This window comes from Symphalangus syndactylus, chromosome 23 (genome assembly GCF_028878055.3).
Source record: "Symphalangus syndactylus isolate Jambi chromosome 23, NHGRI_mSymSyn1-v2.1_pri, whole genome shotgun sequence".
In the NCBI taxonomy this organism is placed as follows: domain Eukaryota; kingdom Metazoa; phylum Chordata; class Mammalia; order Primates; family Hylobatidae; genus Symphalangus; species Symphalangus syndactylus.
The window spans coordinates 30,478,810-30,496,052 of NC_072445.2; the positions used below are offsets into that span (position 1 = coordinate 30,478,810).

At 41.7% G+C, this 17,243-nt stretch overlaps 1 long non-coding RNA gene across 1 annotated transcript; it reads right to left on the reverse strand.

The window, feature by feature from the left end:
* Positions 1–2,534: 2,534 nt before the first annotated feature.
* LOC129473390 (uncharacterized) lies at positions 2,535–5,366 on the reverse strand. Its single transcript, XR_008654247.2, has 3 exons — positions 5,323–5,366; positions 4,453–4,674; positions 2,535–3,730 (listed from the first exon to the last, which is right to left on the reverse strand). It is a non-coding gene; the product is annotated as an uncharacterized lncRNA (long non-coding RNA).
* Positions 5,367–17,243: the final 11,877 nt, after the last annotated feature.

Here is a 17,243-nt window from a genome sequence, read left to right on the forward strand (position 1 = left end):
CTTGGTTCTCATTGGCTGGTCTTTTGTAATGTTTCAGGAATGCACTGTTTTCCTTTTTCTCTTCTGTCTCTCTTTTTTTTCCAGCACCATTAAAAACAAAGAGTAGCTGTTTTAGGAATTTGGGAAGTGAAGAAACAAGACATTCGACTGTGAGTTTCACCCATGTTTAAAATGAAATAACCTAACAATTGGGAGTGGCGTGCTACTGTTAAGATTTTGGAGGTAGAGACGTGAAGATTTTCAGTCGCAACTCCCTTTAGAACCGTGGCTTGAACCCGTAAAATATGAGGGCTGCCCATAAAACTTTCTCTTGTAAGATGTGGGATATGTGCAGTCTCATCTAGTTATGGCTCATCTGGGAATGGATTTTCTGACGCAAATGAGGTTTAAAAAAAAAGGCATAGTGTCTCTTTATTTGGTTAACACTATTTCTGCACTTTGTTTTTCCTTGTCAGCTTTAAAAGGAAGAGAACAAAAGCCAAGCACCCTGCCAAAACTTGGCAGTAGAATTTCAGTGAGTGAAAATTCTCCACCTACAGTAATGTTTGAAGTGGTTGCACAGTGAGGGCCCCCCAGCCCCCACCCCAACCCACCCACCCCTCCACTGCAGGCCATTCTTGACCTGTTAGGACACCATCTTTTGCAAAGTTAAGAAAGCCCAAGAGCCTAGAACACACAGAAAAAGGCCAGTGTAAGACTAAGGGCATATATCCCCTGTTCTTTTTTCCCTGTTCCATCTGATATTATCTTTGGCTTAATAGTCCTAGAACTCAGAAGGCTGATACTCCAATTTACCCTAGAATTGCTAGACAACTCTAACATCTCCTCCGCTCCCAGAACCTGGACTCTTGGAGGGCAAAGAGCAGGATAGGAGCAGCCTCAAGGACGGGAAAGCAATGGAGACTCACCTATCCTTTGCCATTTCCCTTTGCCACCAATATCTTCTAGTTATAGGATTTTTGCACCTAGAAATAAAATATACAAGTATTGACCATAACTTATAGTAATTCAGTGCTTCTAAGTTCCCACGTACCGTGGTAAACACATGGATATATTATAGCAACATCATAAAGCAGAGATGATTATTTCTATATCAAGGATAAATCTGAGGTTTAGAAGAAAGGTTGGAAAAATTGTTGAAGGTCACAAGTAGGTCACAAGTTCCAGTACATGGCAATGGAACAGATCTGACTCTTGAGTCCAAGCCTATTGTATTGACTTGCTATCAATGCATAACAAACTACATCACACAAAACCAGTAGTATCTATGAGTCATCTTGGGGGTTGGCTGATTTAAGCTGGGCTAGGCTAGGTGGCTGGGGTAGCTCTGCTCTATATGCCTCTCATCTTCCTCCTGGGATCAGTAGGTTACCCTGGACATGTGTAAGAAGAAAATTGGAAATATGCAAGGTCTCTTAAGGCCTAGGCTTGGAACTGGCACACTAATTTCTTCCTCATCCTGTTGGTCAAGGCAAGTTACAAGGCTGAGACTAAAGTCAAAGAGCAAAGAGACATACCTCATTTTTTTGAAGAGATAAGGGTCTGCCTGTTGACTAGGTTGTACTCAAATGCCTGGGCTCAAGCGATCATCCTGCATTGCTGGGACTACAATTGTGCACCACTGTGCCCAACTGAGATATACTTCACCTTTGTGGGATGTAGTGGGTGCTGAGGTGCACTTCCTGGTCCTTTTCCAGAACCTAGGCACTTACTTTCTCAGCTGCTAGGAATATTGCTTGCTGATGATGGCTCACCAAGTCCACTGACTCCCATCCTTTCACCTCCACCCTCGCCCTGAAGTCCCCATCCCACTGCCCACCAGGAATTGTCCTCAGCTGAAGGGCAGTGCTTTGCCCAACGGTGCCCCTATGGTCAGCCCACATTCAAAGACTAGTCAGATGTGAGTATGAGGTCTGACCCCTTGCCTCAATTCAAGACATCTCTGAAGAGCTATCCTGGCATCAGAGCTTCCCATAGGATTGGGTGAGGCCTGGGTTGCAACTAAATTAGTCCCATTTTTCTCTGTGTCAATCTTGCTTCCCTTCCTCCCTTAAAATGGCTGTTTCCAAGAGCATTCCTCAATAATTATTCCATGAAATCTAACCTTCAACATGAGAGGGACTCCAAAGTCAATGGTGAAGGGCAAAGATATAGTATAGGAAAGAATCAGAACCAATAATGCAATCTACCACATCTTTGCATTTAACAGGTAGATTAAACTGCATCCCAGGTCCAAAAACAAAAGCATATAGTGGAGCAGACAGAATCTCTGTCTGACATGTCTTAATGTATATCTAAACCATTGATATTGGACCTTGAAATATATTTGAGTTGGAAAACGCATGTGGTCCTGAAGAGTTGTGGGCAAATGGAAACTTTGTAAATTGAATTAAATTCCAAATGCATGGTGGGGGTTTGGTATTCTAAAGTGAAAAATGTGGTGAATTATTTTATGAGTAACCATTTTAATAACTTACTGATTTTTCTATGACAGGTTTTACATATCAGCAATTTGTTTCATTTTTATGAACCCATTCTATTTTTAAAATAATTCTGTGTGTGTGAAATTATAGCATGATATCATACATCTATTTTTCGGTCTCCAATCCTTAGTGGATTTCCTTTGCATAAATTTTAAGTTTACATGAACCTGAAAAGATTCCAGGGACTCTGGGTAAAGCCATGGGTGCATGGTTGTTGGAAATGGGTACAATGGATATAAGTAGCAAGGCAGACAAACATCCCAGGAGAAGAAATTTTGGCCAGGTCGTGTTCCTTTATCCAGTAAAAAAAAAAGCAGGAAGAGAGAAAATAGATAATTTACTGTACTCAGGGATAGGGATTGATAAAATAGCTCCAGCAGAAGGACAAGTCAGCAGGCAAATCAAGAATTCTAATAGAATATTGCTGATATGACTGCTCCTGATCTCCAGGGGTATGAAGGGCAAGCCAGGCTAAAAAGTGGACCAGAACACTGGTGGTTGAGGGACTGGAGGCCCCAGTGAGAGGAGGGAATAGGCACACAGCAGTGACAGATTCAATGGAAGTTTCTCCATATTGATGATATGCAAGCCCTGTTTATTTTCATTTCCCTCATGCTTTTCTGGGGAGGTTGAGGCTCTTCCATGTGATAGTCTCCTCTGTCAGTCAGGATTCTAAATATTCTTGATATTTTAAAGAAGAGATTTAATATCAGGAGATGACAAAGGCAAGAAGCCTAAAGTGGGAGAGTAAGGCATCCTTGAGATTATCAAGAGCAGGAAGCTGCTACCGCTGCCTAAAGCTTAAGGGACAGAAGGAGCCCGGCCACCAGGGAGAAGCTGGAACCACAGAAGCTCTTGGAGCAAGAGCTGAGTCCATAGAAGAGATGGCCGCTGCCAGAGACAATACTTGAAGCTGAGAGAATTGGGGAGAAATACCCAGCTTCTCCCTTTCTGCTCTCTCTTCAGGGCCATCCAATGGCTGAAGTGACCCAGAAACCAGAGGGCAAAGGAACAAGGAAAAAGTAATTCTCTGTGATACAGAACAGGGTAGAGTGGGGACAGGGAATAAATCTAAGAGCAAAACAGGACAAGACCAGCACATGGCCTCAACTTCTCTGCTCTCCATGGCAATGTCTTCCTCCTCTCTGTTTCCAGGAGTCTCTGATTCCTGCCACCTATTGCCCCAGGCTCCCTTGATAGCTGGTTTCCAGGTGGGGGCACAGCCAATGGGTGGCAGCAGCAGGAGACTGGGAGATAAAAGGAAAGGTTGGGTTATTTTTCCCCACTCCATCCCCGCTTTGGAGCCACCTCTCTGGAAGGCTCCCTCCACCATTATAGATCCTGCTGGCGGTCTGTCTTACGTGGCTCCAGGTCTCACCGGCTCTCACTAGGTCTCTCTCTAGGAGTGGTTTCCTTCTATTGCTGGTCTCTGGGTGTCTCAACATCCCTTGCTAATTCCCTTAATCCTGCCCATTGTGTCAGCAGTGTCTTTGTTAAAGTCCCTTCATTTCAACAATTTGGCTTGAGTTCTGTTTTCTGCCAGGACCCTGGCTAGTGCCCTGACCTACTGTGTTCTTTTCCAAGCTCCTTGCAAGTGTCATATTTTCCCCACTGTTGCCCAGATCAACAGTGTGGTATAGTAGAAAGAGTACTGGCCTTACTGGCAGACAGACATGATTTTATTTCTGATTCAGTCACTTACAGAGTTACTGGCTGGGAAAGTTATTTAACCTCCCGAGCTTAGTTTTCTTGCTGGTAAAGTGGAAAGGGGATAATGATGAATTTCAGTTGGACATATTAGAAATCTGTGCCTGACCCATGTATTCCAGGCCTCATCTGCCAGTTGTCTTTTTTTTACATACCGATATTTATGGCATAAATCCCCTTCCTACTCGACTGAAAGAAATGAACCCCCTTCAAAGTATTTCCAGTTATTTCTAGAAGTTTCCGAAGAAGTTCCCTTGCTCACCAGTCTTTACTTCGCAGTTGCCATGGTCTTCTGCCCTGTTATTTTGCTTCTGCCCCAGCTCCCACATGTCCAGCTGCTGCTTGCAGGGCCACTTGCTGAAGCTTTGCTGGGGCTGAAACTTTTCCAGGGTCACTGTCCATCATGAGAACATAGCCCATGCCAAGGGTGTTGCCTCTTAGTGTTCCCAAAGAGTCTGGTCCTTGGGAAGCCTCCATTTGGCCTCTATGGTGCAGAGAGAAGAATGTCCTTCCCTGGCTTAGCCCCAAATATGCTGGGCTTGTGCCTAGAGCCTCTGAGAGTCTCTTTGACTATTTCCTCAGCTAATTTCACATGTAAACAAAACAACTCACAGAGGTTCTGCAACCTGCTTCCACTGTCTCTCTAGAAGGAGGTCAGAAAGGGAACAGATGCTTTGCCCTCTGCTTCACCCTTTTCCCCTCTCTCCTCTACAGCTCTCCCAACCCCCAAACCCATCTTCCTCTTCTATTTGCTAAACTAAACATTTTATACTTATCAACCACTGTGGGATAGAAGTGGGAGGGTCAAGGAGGGAGGTGAGGTCTAGATGACTTCTGTATATGAGCCAGAGTCCAACCCATTTATATATGAATGACTCCTAGTGCAATATCTGACGCAAAGTGGGTTCTCAATGGTTGATGAATACTGTTATCACGTAAATAGGAAACCACATTTCCTACCATTTAGATGGTATAAGTTCATCAAAGTTCAATTTATATGTCATTTCTTCCCAGAAACCTGGCCCTAATCCCAGTAGGATGAGGCTACTGTTTGCCTCTGTATTTGCTTCTTAGGGCTATGGTTATAATATACCAAGAATTGGCTTAAAACAACAAAAATTTATTCTCTCACAGTTCTGGAGGCTGGAAGTTTGAAATCAAGACATTGGTAGAGCCATCCTCTCTCTGAAGGCTGTAGGGAAAGTCCTTCCTTGCCCCAGCTTCTGGTGGCTCTTGGCAATCCTTGGTGTTCCCTGGCTTAGAGCTGTTTCACTCCAATCTCTGCCTCCGTTGTTGCACAGTCGTCTTCTCCCTGTGTGTCTTTGTTTCCACATGGCATTCTCTTCTCTTATAAGGCCATCAGTCATAGTGGATTAAGGCCCACTCTAGTAACCTCATTTAACTTGATTATATCTGCCAAGACCCTATTTCCAAATAAAGTCACATTCTGGGGTCCTGAGAGTTGGGATTTCAAAATATCTTCTTGGGGGGTGCAATTCCACCCACAACACCCTGCAATAAAATTCTGAAATTGAATAGCAGCAATCTTATTTCTCTTTTGACATCTATCACATCTAGCTTATTTTATAGTAATCTATCTTTTATCTCCCTCTACCACACTGAACAGCCCAAGGACAGAATCTATTTCTGATTCACTTTTGTGTCCCTGACAATACCTACATGTCCCATAATAGGTTTGATAGGTACTAAGTGACTGGGCTGAGGCTTGCACCCTCCCCTCCTGACTCATGACCAATCCTTCAGACTAGAGCGTGCATGCGTTTGTGAGTTCCTTGGATTTCAACTCCTTGGTTGATTTATTTTTTGAAAACACTATATATCAGGAAGATGGGTTTGGCTAGCTGAAATAGCTGGTTATAGCTTGCCTCGGGTGGTTAAATATTTATGTCTTCTGAGAGAGAACAATGGGCTTTATTCTACCAGGGAAATAATCTTGTTTGTCCCCATTTATTGGCTCTTTTTTCCTCTTTTACATTTTCAGCATCCTAATGATGTCCTTAGTGATAGTTGCTATGGAAGTATTTTAGTGTTTTCTGCAGTGTTGGGTGGTGCAGTACCTGAAGCCTTCTTTAGTGTGTATTTATAATGACACCAAGCCATGAATTTCATTTTTGTGGTAGCTTTCTTGCTTAATAACTGGTTGTCGTCAGGGGAGTGATGTGCATTTATTTTGGCCTCCTGCTTTATCACACTGATTTTTCTTCTCCTTTTCATTGTTCCTGGAGTGCTCATCATCACTTTAAATACTCAACCCATTATTTCACAGAATAGAATGACAGAGCCAGCCCCATCATTTTATCATTGAATACACTGGTAAACAGTTGCAACCCCTCTAATACCAATGTGATAAGGGGTGATTTAAACTTGTAAAAGTCAAACACTTTTTTTTTTTTTTACGATGGAGTCTCACTCTGTTGCCAGGCTGGAGTGCAGTGGTGCAATCTTGGCTCACGGCCACCTCCGCCTCCTGGGTTCAAGCGATTCTCCTGCCTCAGCCTCACCGAGTAGCTGGGACTACAGGTGCGCGCCACCAAGCCCAGTTAATTTCTATATTTTTTAGTAGATATGCGGTTTCACCATGTTGGCCAAGATGGTTCCAATCTCTTGACCTTGTGATCCACCCACTGGCCTCCCAAAGTGCTGGGATTAAAGGCGTCAAAAACTTTTAAGGATGTACAGTTTGGAGACTGAGGAGAGAAAACTGGGATATCTAGAGAATTGGATTGTGGTGTCTTCCATAAAATAGTAATAGTAGTACGTGTTCTACCTACTTGACGGGATTGTTATGAGGGTCATGTGATTAATGTATGTGAAAGCAATTTGTAAGCTGTACAGTGCTATGAAATGTTTATATATGTTACCATTAGTAACAACTAGATTGTTAATAGTCCTGATTGCTTTTGACCTGGATGTCCATGGAGAAGCAGCTTAATCTCTGGTGAAGACATAACTTGACCTTTTTACTGAACCATGTGGGCAAATGATCAGGCCATTATGCAGCATTTTCAAGGCCATCAGTTTGTGTTAGCCTCTTTCATTCGACTCTTATCTTTTATTTGGGGAGGAGAAAGGACAGTATGACTTTAATTATTAAGCTGAAGAAGTGGAGAAATCTTGATTTCTTGAATAGCTTTTTCAAGTCAGCTCTTTAATATAAAGCCTCTCTGGTGCATCTGTTGCTAGCTTGCTATGTTGGTATGTGCCATCTTAATTCTGTTCCTCCAAAGGTTTGGGTTATTTTTCCATACACTTTGGTTTATGGTAGATGCTCAACCACTTACTAGAACACACTTGGGCATGTAGAATTTGACAATTCTAGGAAAAAGTTGTGAATGCATTTAGTGATTTGATTTATGTGTTTTAGTTTAACTAATCTATCAATTTATCCTAGAGATAGCCCAGAAATTGATGTCATTGCAATTGAACAGAATTTTTTTATAAAGAATTCTGTGCCTGACAACGACAACTCTAGACATATTCATTATGCAGCTTCTCTTAAAGGATTTTCAATTTGCTCATTTGGAGCAAATTTTGTGTGTTAAATGCAGTTGGTTTCTAGACACTGACTCATTTTCCAAATCTGAGTACACTTTTTCCTCAATTGACTTTCCCCTGCCAGTATGTCATCCAACTATTCTTTAATGTACTGTCAAGATATGGTCACCTCATCATTAACAGGAAATGGGCTTCTTGCCCACTCTTATGAAAGTAGAATAAAATCAGACAATTTGATTTTTAAACTATAAGAAAAGGAGAATGAAAAAACAGCAAAACTTAACTAATTTCCAAGCTCAGGGCTATTTATAAAGAGCCTGAACAAACAAGACAACCAGAAACAAAAGGAAAACTGCGATTTGCTTGGCTTTGTGTAGAATACAGAAGAATTTCCATTTTACTCTAAATATAAAGTAGCTGCAATGTGAGTCAACATAAATAAAACGAAGAAACCAAGTCTTTATGGAAGATGACAGCAGTTCCATGTGGGCGGCTTCATGTGTTTAAGCATCTCAACGTGAAAACTTGGCCATTTGCTCGAGATTGTTTCTCTGTATTTAGATTTTTGGTGCCAATACCATCTCTGTCTCTAGGAAACAAACCCAGACGGCCTACAGAGTCCAGAATGAAGAATTCATTTTACTGAAATGTTAATGTCAACTCTAAAAATATCAGAGTTTTCAGTTTTGCCTAATCAAATAATCAGCTCAACAATTTTTTTGCAACCACAGTTGCTTATAGGGCTGACCAAAGTGACGATTTGTTTAAGACCAAGTTCGAGGTTAGTTAAACATATAACACATAGCGTAGATTTCACTTAGACATGTGGATAATTCAGCCAAATATGTTCTTCATGAATTGCTGTGGAAAAGAGTAATTTGCCGCATTTGAATTATCTGATTACCTGCCCTGATCTTCTACTTCACTTTGAGTGTATATGTAGACTTTATTCGAATAACATTTTGTAGCGTAAAAATAGTCTATGTTGCCACAGCTTCTCTCTACCTGCTAGTTCAAAGCTTTCTCTTTAATTTTTGATCAGTGCCAATTTGGAACCGATCTCTTTTAGCTCAATTTCCTAATTTGTGGAGTGGGTATCTTAACATCCAAAATAATATAAAGTTAAAAATAAATGATTAGTGGAATGATGAAAAACACTTCACAAAGAATCCAGCATATAGTGAATGTTCAATGAATTTTAACTATTTTGACTTTTACTGTTAAAGATGTGACCTTGGAAGTCATTAAACCTTTTGTAGCTTAGTTCTTTAGGTATGAAAGACAAATGCCTTGATTTAAGTCTAAGAATGTTCTTAAAATGCATACGGTGCCTCCACATGCAAAGTGAAGCACAGAATTTAAGTAATTACCTTCATTCATTAATCAATGCATTGCTTTACCTAATAGGTTGATACATGTTTTAGAGCAAAGCTTGATGCACAAAGGTCCACTTTGGTTGGATATTACTTTTATTGTCATTTTGCCATTTTTTTGGTATTCATTATCTACTGTGATGGGACAAGAATTTGGGTGCAAGTAGTTTACTTGGGAGGTGATCCCAGGAGGCATGATCAGGGAGTGGGCAAGTAAGACTGGCAAAAGAGGAACACCATTAAAGGATACATTGAGAAGCAGGTTACTGTCATGGGCAAGTGAGCTCAATCCCAGGGGCATCTCTTTGAGAGACTGCAGAAAACCTTTGAGCAACCTCATCCATTTAGTCCAGCACTACACTAATATTATCACTTTCTACGAGCAATACCGCATGAAAAAATTGGGGGAGCATTGCTATAAAGAATTGTCAAGAGTGCTGAAGAGAAGCCAGGAAAATAAAAAGCAGAATAAATAAGAATGGTTGACATGCATGGTGGCTCACACCTGTAATCCCAGCACTTTGGGAGGCAGAGGTGGGAGGATCACTTGAGGCCAGGAGTTAAAGACCAGCCTGGGCAACATTGTGAGACCCCGTCTCTACAAAATTTTTAAAATTAGCTATGCATGGTGGCACATGCTGGTCTCGAACACCTGGCCTCAAGTGACCCTCCCGCCTTGGCCTCCCAAAGTGCTGGGATTACAAGGGTGAGCCACGGTCCTGGCCTGGTTATATTTAACTATGTTGCAGAGAAGATCACGGATTTATTCAAAATGAAATCATTGTTGCTGGGTTCTTGTAAAAGTAAGATTGCTGAGCTATGGATGTTGAGCATATGGGAACAGAAACATAATCCTTTTAATCTACTCAGCACTTTGTGGGCTTTAAAGGAATAATGGCTGTTGTTTCTGGCTTTGCAGTTCAAGTGAGATGGATTTAGAAGAGCTCCAGGCACATTCCTAAAGTATTGGGTGGTTGGAAGGTTCTATGAGTTACGTAGTTGTTACTTCAGTCTCCGGCGGAAGGGAGGGGACATGTCTGCCTAGTCACATTCCTCCTTGGTCTCAAAAAACCACATTTTGTTCCCTTCAAGTCAGGAATGTAGCCAGAATGCCCACTAGGTGGTGCTCCAATTACTTTACCGTATAACATTTTGTGACCTCCTGTAGGATGTAAGAATATTAAATGTTAGAGCTAAAAGGCAGAAAATATTCTGTAACTTGGAGCCTCAGGATGTAAAGACTTCATATATTGAGAAGACTAATATGGCTTTTAAAATATCACATGACATCAAAATGTCTATGCATAAAAGGTGAAAAAAAATGCTATCTCAGAGCCAAGGTTAACATTCTTGGTAGAAAAATAGATTACAATCAATATTTTTTTAATTGAGCTTTAAAAAGAATTCTGATGCACTAGGTTCTGAGGCATTACAAGGATTTATATATATATATGTACATATATATATATATATGGCAATTTCCCCCCACATCTATTTATTTATTTATTTATTTTGAGACAGAGTCTTCCTCTGTTGCCCAGGCTGGAGTGCAGTGGCATGATCTCGAGTCACTGCAACCCCCGCCTCCCAGGTTCAAGTGATTCCCCTGCCTCAGCCTCCTGAGTAGCTGGGACTACAGGCACGTGCTTCAACACCCGGCTAATTTTTTTTTTTTTTTTTTGTATTTTTAGTAGAGACGGGGTTTCAACATGTTAGCCAGGATGGTCTCTATCTCCTGATCTTGTGATCCACCTGCCTTGGCCTCCCAAAGTGCTGGGATTACAGGCGTGAGCCACTGCGCCCGGCCCCTCCTCCCACTTTATACATGTGATGTCTTTCAATATCATCTCAGAATGGATAAGATGTAGATCAAAAATTCTGTCAAAAATAGTGCAAAAAAATGCAAGCAGACGAAATACCAATTTTCAAGGTAAGCAAGCAAGACTAGAGTTAAAAGTAGCCTATGTGGCTGGGTGCGGTGGCTCAGGCCTGTAATCCCAGCACCTTGGGAGGCCAAGGTGAGCGAATCAAATGAAGCCAGGAGTGAAACCCTGTCTCTACAAAAAATACAAAACAAATTAGCGAGGCGTGGTGGAGCACACCTGTAACCCCAGCTACTCAGGAGGCTGAGGCATGAGAATCACTTGAACCCAGGAGGCAGAGGTTGCAGTGAGCCGAGATTGCGCCATTGCACTCCAGCCTGGGCAACAGAGTGAGACTCTGTTTCAAAAAAACAAACAAAAAAAAGTAGATTATGTTATTACTGGACAGTTACTACTGAATGAATCCAAATATTTGCTTTCTTCAGCCTCACACTTGGACTGCCAGGCTGCTAGAGAAACATAACAGGACAATTTCGTGTCATCTTTAAGTCAAGACTTTAAACAGAATTTCTGGAAAGAAGCAACTTAAATGCATTTCTCTCCACTTTCATTGCCAGCCCAACACAGCTGCCGTCTCCTGAGCCATTGAGTTCTTGGGCCTACAGTGGCTGGAGAGTGCTGGCTCTGTTGGAGTCCTCATGAAAAAGTAGAATTGGACTTTCTCCCAGTGGGCCAACTAGAACCCCTTCGCTCCCACCAAACGGGTAACAAAAACATCCACAGCAATGGTGTTCATAGTAGCAAAAATGCAAAACTATCTATACATCAGTTAGTAGCAAAATGAATTAATCAGCTGTCATATTTTATATAGTGAAATATTGTATAGCAGTGACGAGGAAGGAACTGGAGCTCCATGTTTCCACATGGATAAATCTCCAAAATATAGAACTGAACAAAGAAAGAAAATAAGCAAGTAGCAGTAGCATGCTAGAATATTATATAACTAATAAAAAGTTAAAAACTGGTCCAGGCGCAGTGACTCACACCTGTAATCCCAGCACTCTGGGAGGCCAAGGTGGGTGGATCAGCTGAGGTCAGGAGTTCAAGACCAGCCTGGCCAACATGGTGAAACCCAGTCTCTACTAAAAACACAAAAATTAGCTGGGTGTGGTGGCTCACGTCTGTAATCCCAGCTACTTGGGAGGCTGAGGCACGAGAATTGTGTGAACCCAGGATGCAGAGGGTTGCAGTGAGCTGAGATCATGCCACTGTACTCCAGCCTGGGCAACAGAGTGAGACTGTCTCAAATAAAATAAAATAAAATAAACCAAAAACAAAAGTTAAAAATTATAAAACAATACCATATACATATATATACATGCATACATATGTATGTATGTAAATACATACATATGTATGTATGTAAATACATACATATGTATGTATGTATGTAAATACATACATATGTATGTATGTATGTAAATACATACATATGTATGTATGTATGTAAATACATACATATGTATGTATGTATGTAAATACATACATAATCGTAAAAAAGAAAAGGTAGTGGTTACTTTTAGGCAGGGAAAAGCATGGGTGGAAAGACAGATATAGGAGCTTCGATAATAATGGTACTATCTTAATTTGTAAGCTGAATGGTAGGTGAAGAAATGGTCATTAAGATGTAATGATATATTTGGGAGGCCAAAACAGGCAGATTGCTTGAGCTCAGAATTTTGAGACCAGCCTGAGCAACATGGTGAAACCCGTCTCTAAAAAAAAAAAATACAAAAAAGTTAGCTGGGCGTGGTGGTGCATGCATGTAGTCCCAGCTATTTGGGGGGCTCAGGTGGGAGAACGGCTTGAGCCCAGGAGATCGAGGCTGCCATCAGCCAGGGTTGCGCCACTGCACTCCAACCTGGGTGACCAACTGAGACCCTGTCTCAAAAAAAAAAAGATATAATGATATATGAAATATAAGATTTTTTTTTGCATGTCTCAAATAAGTCAAAGAAGCATGGGGGAGAAGAACAAAAAGGAGAGGAGGAAGAGGAAGAGAAGAGGAAGAAGAAGACCAACTTGGAAGGACAAAGAATAGGAACCAGCAGGCCTGTGAGTTCCAGTGGGTGTGTGGTTTTGGGCAAGAAGTTACCATCAGAGAGACTCAGTACAAGAAGAGAGAATGCTGAGAGGCATTCCTGAGGTCAGAGAGTGTGTTTGCTAGGAAAATCAGATGACATGGGATGGGAAGGTATCCTTTCAAAAGGGGCAGGTCCATCCATTCCTTCAACGTATATTTATGAACTATATGTGCTCTGCACTGTTCTAGGACACAGCAGTGAACAAATCAGCCCAAAATCTGCCCTCATTAGCTTAGGTGTCTGGCGGGCAAATTCTGTATCTAGCCCGTTTGTGTGAACTTCCTAGCTAGGCATTCAGGGAATGACAGAGATTTATTTACTCTACAAATATATACTGAACACTTCATATATGTCAAACAATGCTGGATGCTGGGGAGATGGAATGAGTCCCTGTCTTCAAGAAACTTACAATTCAGTGGGAAAAGCCTTATATGCAGTTATCCATTTAAAGTTAAATGTGTTGGAGGCAAGCAGAGTACCTTGGGAACACAGCAGAAGCTGGGGGGTGGTAGGGAGTGTTGGAGCCTGTTTCTGCTTGGAAAATGAGCTGATTTCAGAGAACCACGATGTAATTCAGAATCAGTGTCTGTTCATTAGCATAGATTAAAGATTCTGGCCAGGCGCGGTGGCTCACGCCTGTAATCCCAGCAATTTGGGAGGCCGAGGTGGGTGGATCATGAGGTCAGGAGATCGAGACCATCCTGGCTAACATGGTGAAACCCCGTCTCTACTAAAAAAATAACAACAAAAATTAGCCGGGTGTGGTGGCGGGCACCTGTAGTCCCAGCTACTCGGGAGGCTGAGGCAGGAGAATGGCATGAACCTGGGAGGTGGAGCTTGCAGTGAGCCGAGATCCTGCCTGGGTGACAGAGCGAGACTTCATCTCAGAAAAACAAACAAACAAACAAAAACAAAAACAAAAAAAAAGATTCTGTGTTTGGGCTGGGCACGGTAGCTCACGCCTGTAATCCCAGCACTTTGGGAGGCTGAGATGGGCAGATCACTTCAAGTCAAGAGTTTGAGACCATCCTGGCCAACATGGTGAAACCCTGTCTCTACTAAAAATACAAAAATTAGCCGGGTGTGGTAGTGGGTGCCGGTAATCCCAGCTACTTGGGAGGCTGAGGCAGGAGAATCGCTTGAACCTGGGAGGTGGAGATTGCAGTGAGCCGAGATTGCACCGCTGCACTACAGCCTGGGTGATAGAGCGAGACTATTTAAAAAAAAAAAATTCTACCTTTGGAGCATATACCTAAAGGTAGCCTTATGCTCTGGGGCACTAGGAAGTCTGTTACCGAAACCATCTCTCTTCCCTTCCATGTGTCCTCCTACCACCAGTCTGTTGCTATTAGAAATTCATTCCATTGCCTCCATTTTATTATTTTACATAACACACTATTCTATTGAAAATTATTTTATAAATACAATTCTTACAATCGAATTTGCAACTTTAATGGTTTGACAGGAGCTATGTCCCGAAATGTCTTGTTGACAAAAACACCAAAATATCTGTGACATTCTGAGAGACACAATATAATACACAATCAGGACACAATGTGTTTATTTTTTTTCTTCTTCATGTTTTCCAAGGCATGAAGAGTACAGTAGAGAAAAAAGGAGTTATGGATGAGGGAGTGGCTTCAGCCAGGAAAGGATCCATGAAAGAGGAGGGAAAGCGTGTCCAGCAGTTGGGGAGGTAAAAGAGAGTATGGCTTTTATGAACAAAGCTACAGATTAGGGAGAAAAAAAGCTATAGACTAGGAGATCTTCCCCGTCAACATTACTCTGGAAATCTGTGGAACAGTTTTTTCCTACATGAGAATTATACTGAAACAATGAAGCAAATAAGAAAACAAGACTATCTGTTCATTCAAATATTCTGTTATGCTTATTTTATGACACTGTGATAGACACTGGGAGTACAGTTGCTGAAGCACCCATTGAAGGCAGTAGATTGTGACTGCTTACAGTGTTCATTCTCCTACCCAAAGGGGTGAAATTATGGTCTGTGAAACCCTAAACCCAATTCCTTGAGGGCGTGGTACTAGAAGTTTGGCTTCTAAAATCATGTTTCCAAGTCCTGTCTTAAGGAAGGACTTGAGCTTATGAAAGTTTTATATGAGGGAAACCACACATTAGAGCTGGAGAATCTTACAGCTTACTTTACTGCTTTTTTCTTTTTTTAACTTATGGAAACTGCATTCCCTAAGTCTGGGAGGAAAAGGAAATTTCTGCTTCATACCCTTTTGAATTCTCATATGGAGTAGTTTGCTTTTACATTGTAGGGTACCAGCTTCAGGAACTACTAGAGAAGCTTCTGTCAGCTTTTTTCAGACAAACCTTGTGTGGATCAGTCAATGCAGTGTCCTTGGGAGAATTTCCAGGAGCTCATGACTGCTGAAACCACCTACCCCAGGCAGGCTCCAGTCACCCTCTTTTTTGGAGAACTATACGACTAGATTGTGGCAAGTTTCTCTTTGCATCTAGGGATGTTAGGGGAAGGTGGTGATGGCGGCGCTACAGGAGAAACAATGAATATAGTGAGTGAAATTAGTCTCATTAAAAAGTGGTGGAGGTTCTACTATGTGCTAGCACTGTGCCAGGCTCCAAAGCCTGGATAATAACACAGAGACCCTGCGCTCAAGGGGATCACAGACAAGTGGGTGAGACAGATTAATGTGTGATAAATGCAAAAAGCAGCCAAAGTATGGTACTATGGTAGCATGGGGTAGAGAGGAGGCAGGGAAGTCCTGTTGAATGAGGCTGTGGCTGAATCCTAAGAGATAGTCCTTAACAAGGGGACGATTTGGGGGAGGAATTTCCAGATTGAAGACACCCTATACCATGGGGTAAGTTTGGGGCCTGTAAGTAGCTCATATTAATGAGAAGGGAAGAGGACAAGAGATGAGGCTGAAGAGGGAGACAGACCCAGATATCATGAGGCCCCTTGTCTGCCACGCTAAGAAATCTGGACACCCTCAACAGTCCTTAGGGATACTGAGGGAGCTTGAGGAAGGCAGTGAGCACTTTGAGATGGTTTTTGTTTTCGTTTTTATTTTTTCTCCTATAAAATTAAAAAATTCTCATTGAAGAAAATTTGGAGGTGACAGAAAGGCATAAAGAGAAAATATATCACCTTTAATTTCTCTACACAGAAATAACCACTGCCAATTTTGGTATACTTGGTATATATCTTTTTATATGTTTGTGGTCGCTTTCTTTATACAACTTTACATTTGCTTTTTTCATTAACATTCTTTCCTGGGCATTTCCATACTTTGTATTTTTTTTTAATAAACTTTTACTTTTGAAATAATTTTAGACTAACAGAAGAGTTACAAAGACAATGCAGAGAGTTCCTGTAGGTCCTTCCCCCAGCTTCCTGGGATGTTAACCAAGTACTTTCTTTCTTGTTTTTTTCTGAGATGGAGTCTCACTCTGTCGCCCAGGCTGGAGTGCAATGGCATGGTCTTAGCTCACTGCAACCTCCGCCTCCCAGGTTCAAGCGATTCTCCTGCCTCAGCCTCCTGAGTAGCTGGGATTACAGGCGTGTGCCACCACACCTGGCTAATTTTTGTAGTTTTAGTAGAAACGGGGTTTCACCACGTTGGTCGGCTGGTCTCAAACTCCTGACCTCATGATCTGCCTGCCTCGGCCTCCCAAAGTGCTGGGATTACAGGCGTGAGCCACCATGCCCAGCCTGTACTATCTTTTTTTAAAAAAAATTTATATTGAGGTAAAATATCCATATATAATTTACCACCTTTACCATTTTTAGGTGTACATTTCAGTGTTATTAAATACATTTATATTCTTTTTTCCCTTTATCTCTCTCTTCCCCCATCCCTCCTGGCCTCTGCTAATCACCAGTCTACTCTCTGTCTTCATGAGATCCACTTTTTTAGCTCCTGCATATGAGTGAGAACATGCAATATTTGTCTTTTGTCTTTCTGTGCTTGTCTTATTTCACTTAACATCATGGCCTCCAGTTCCAAATACAAATGTTGCAGTTGCTGCAAATGACAAGATTTCATTCTTTTCTATGAGTGAATAACATTCAATATGTACCAGTTTCCTTTTATCTATTTACCCATTGACAAGTACTTTGGTTGATTCCATTCCCTGGCTATTGTGAATAGTGATGCAATAAACATAGGAGTGCAGATATCTCTTCGATATATTTATTTCCTTTCTTTT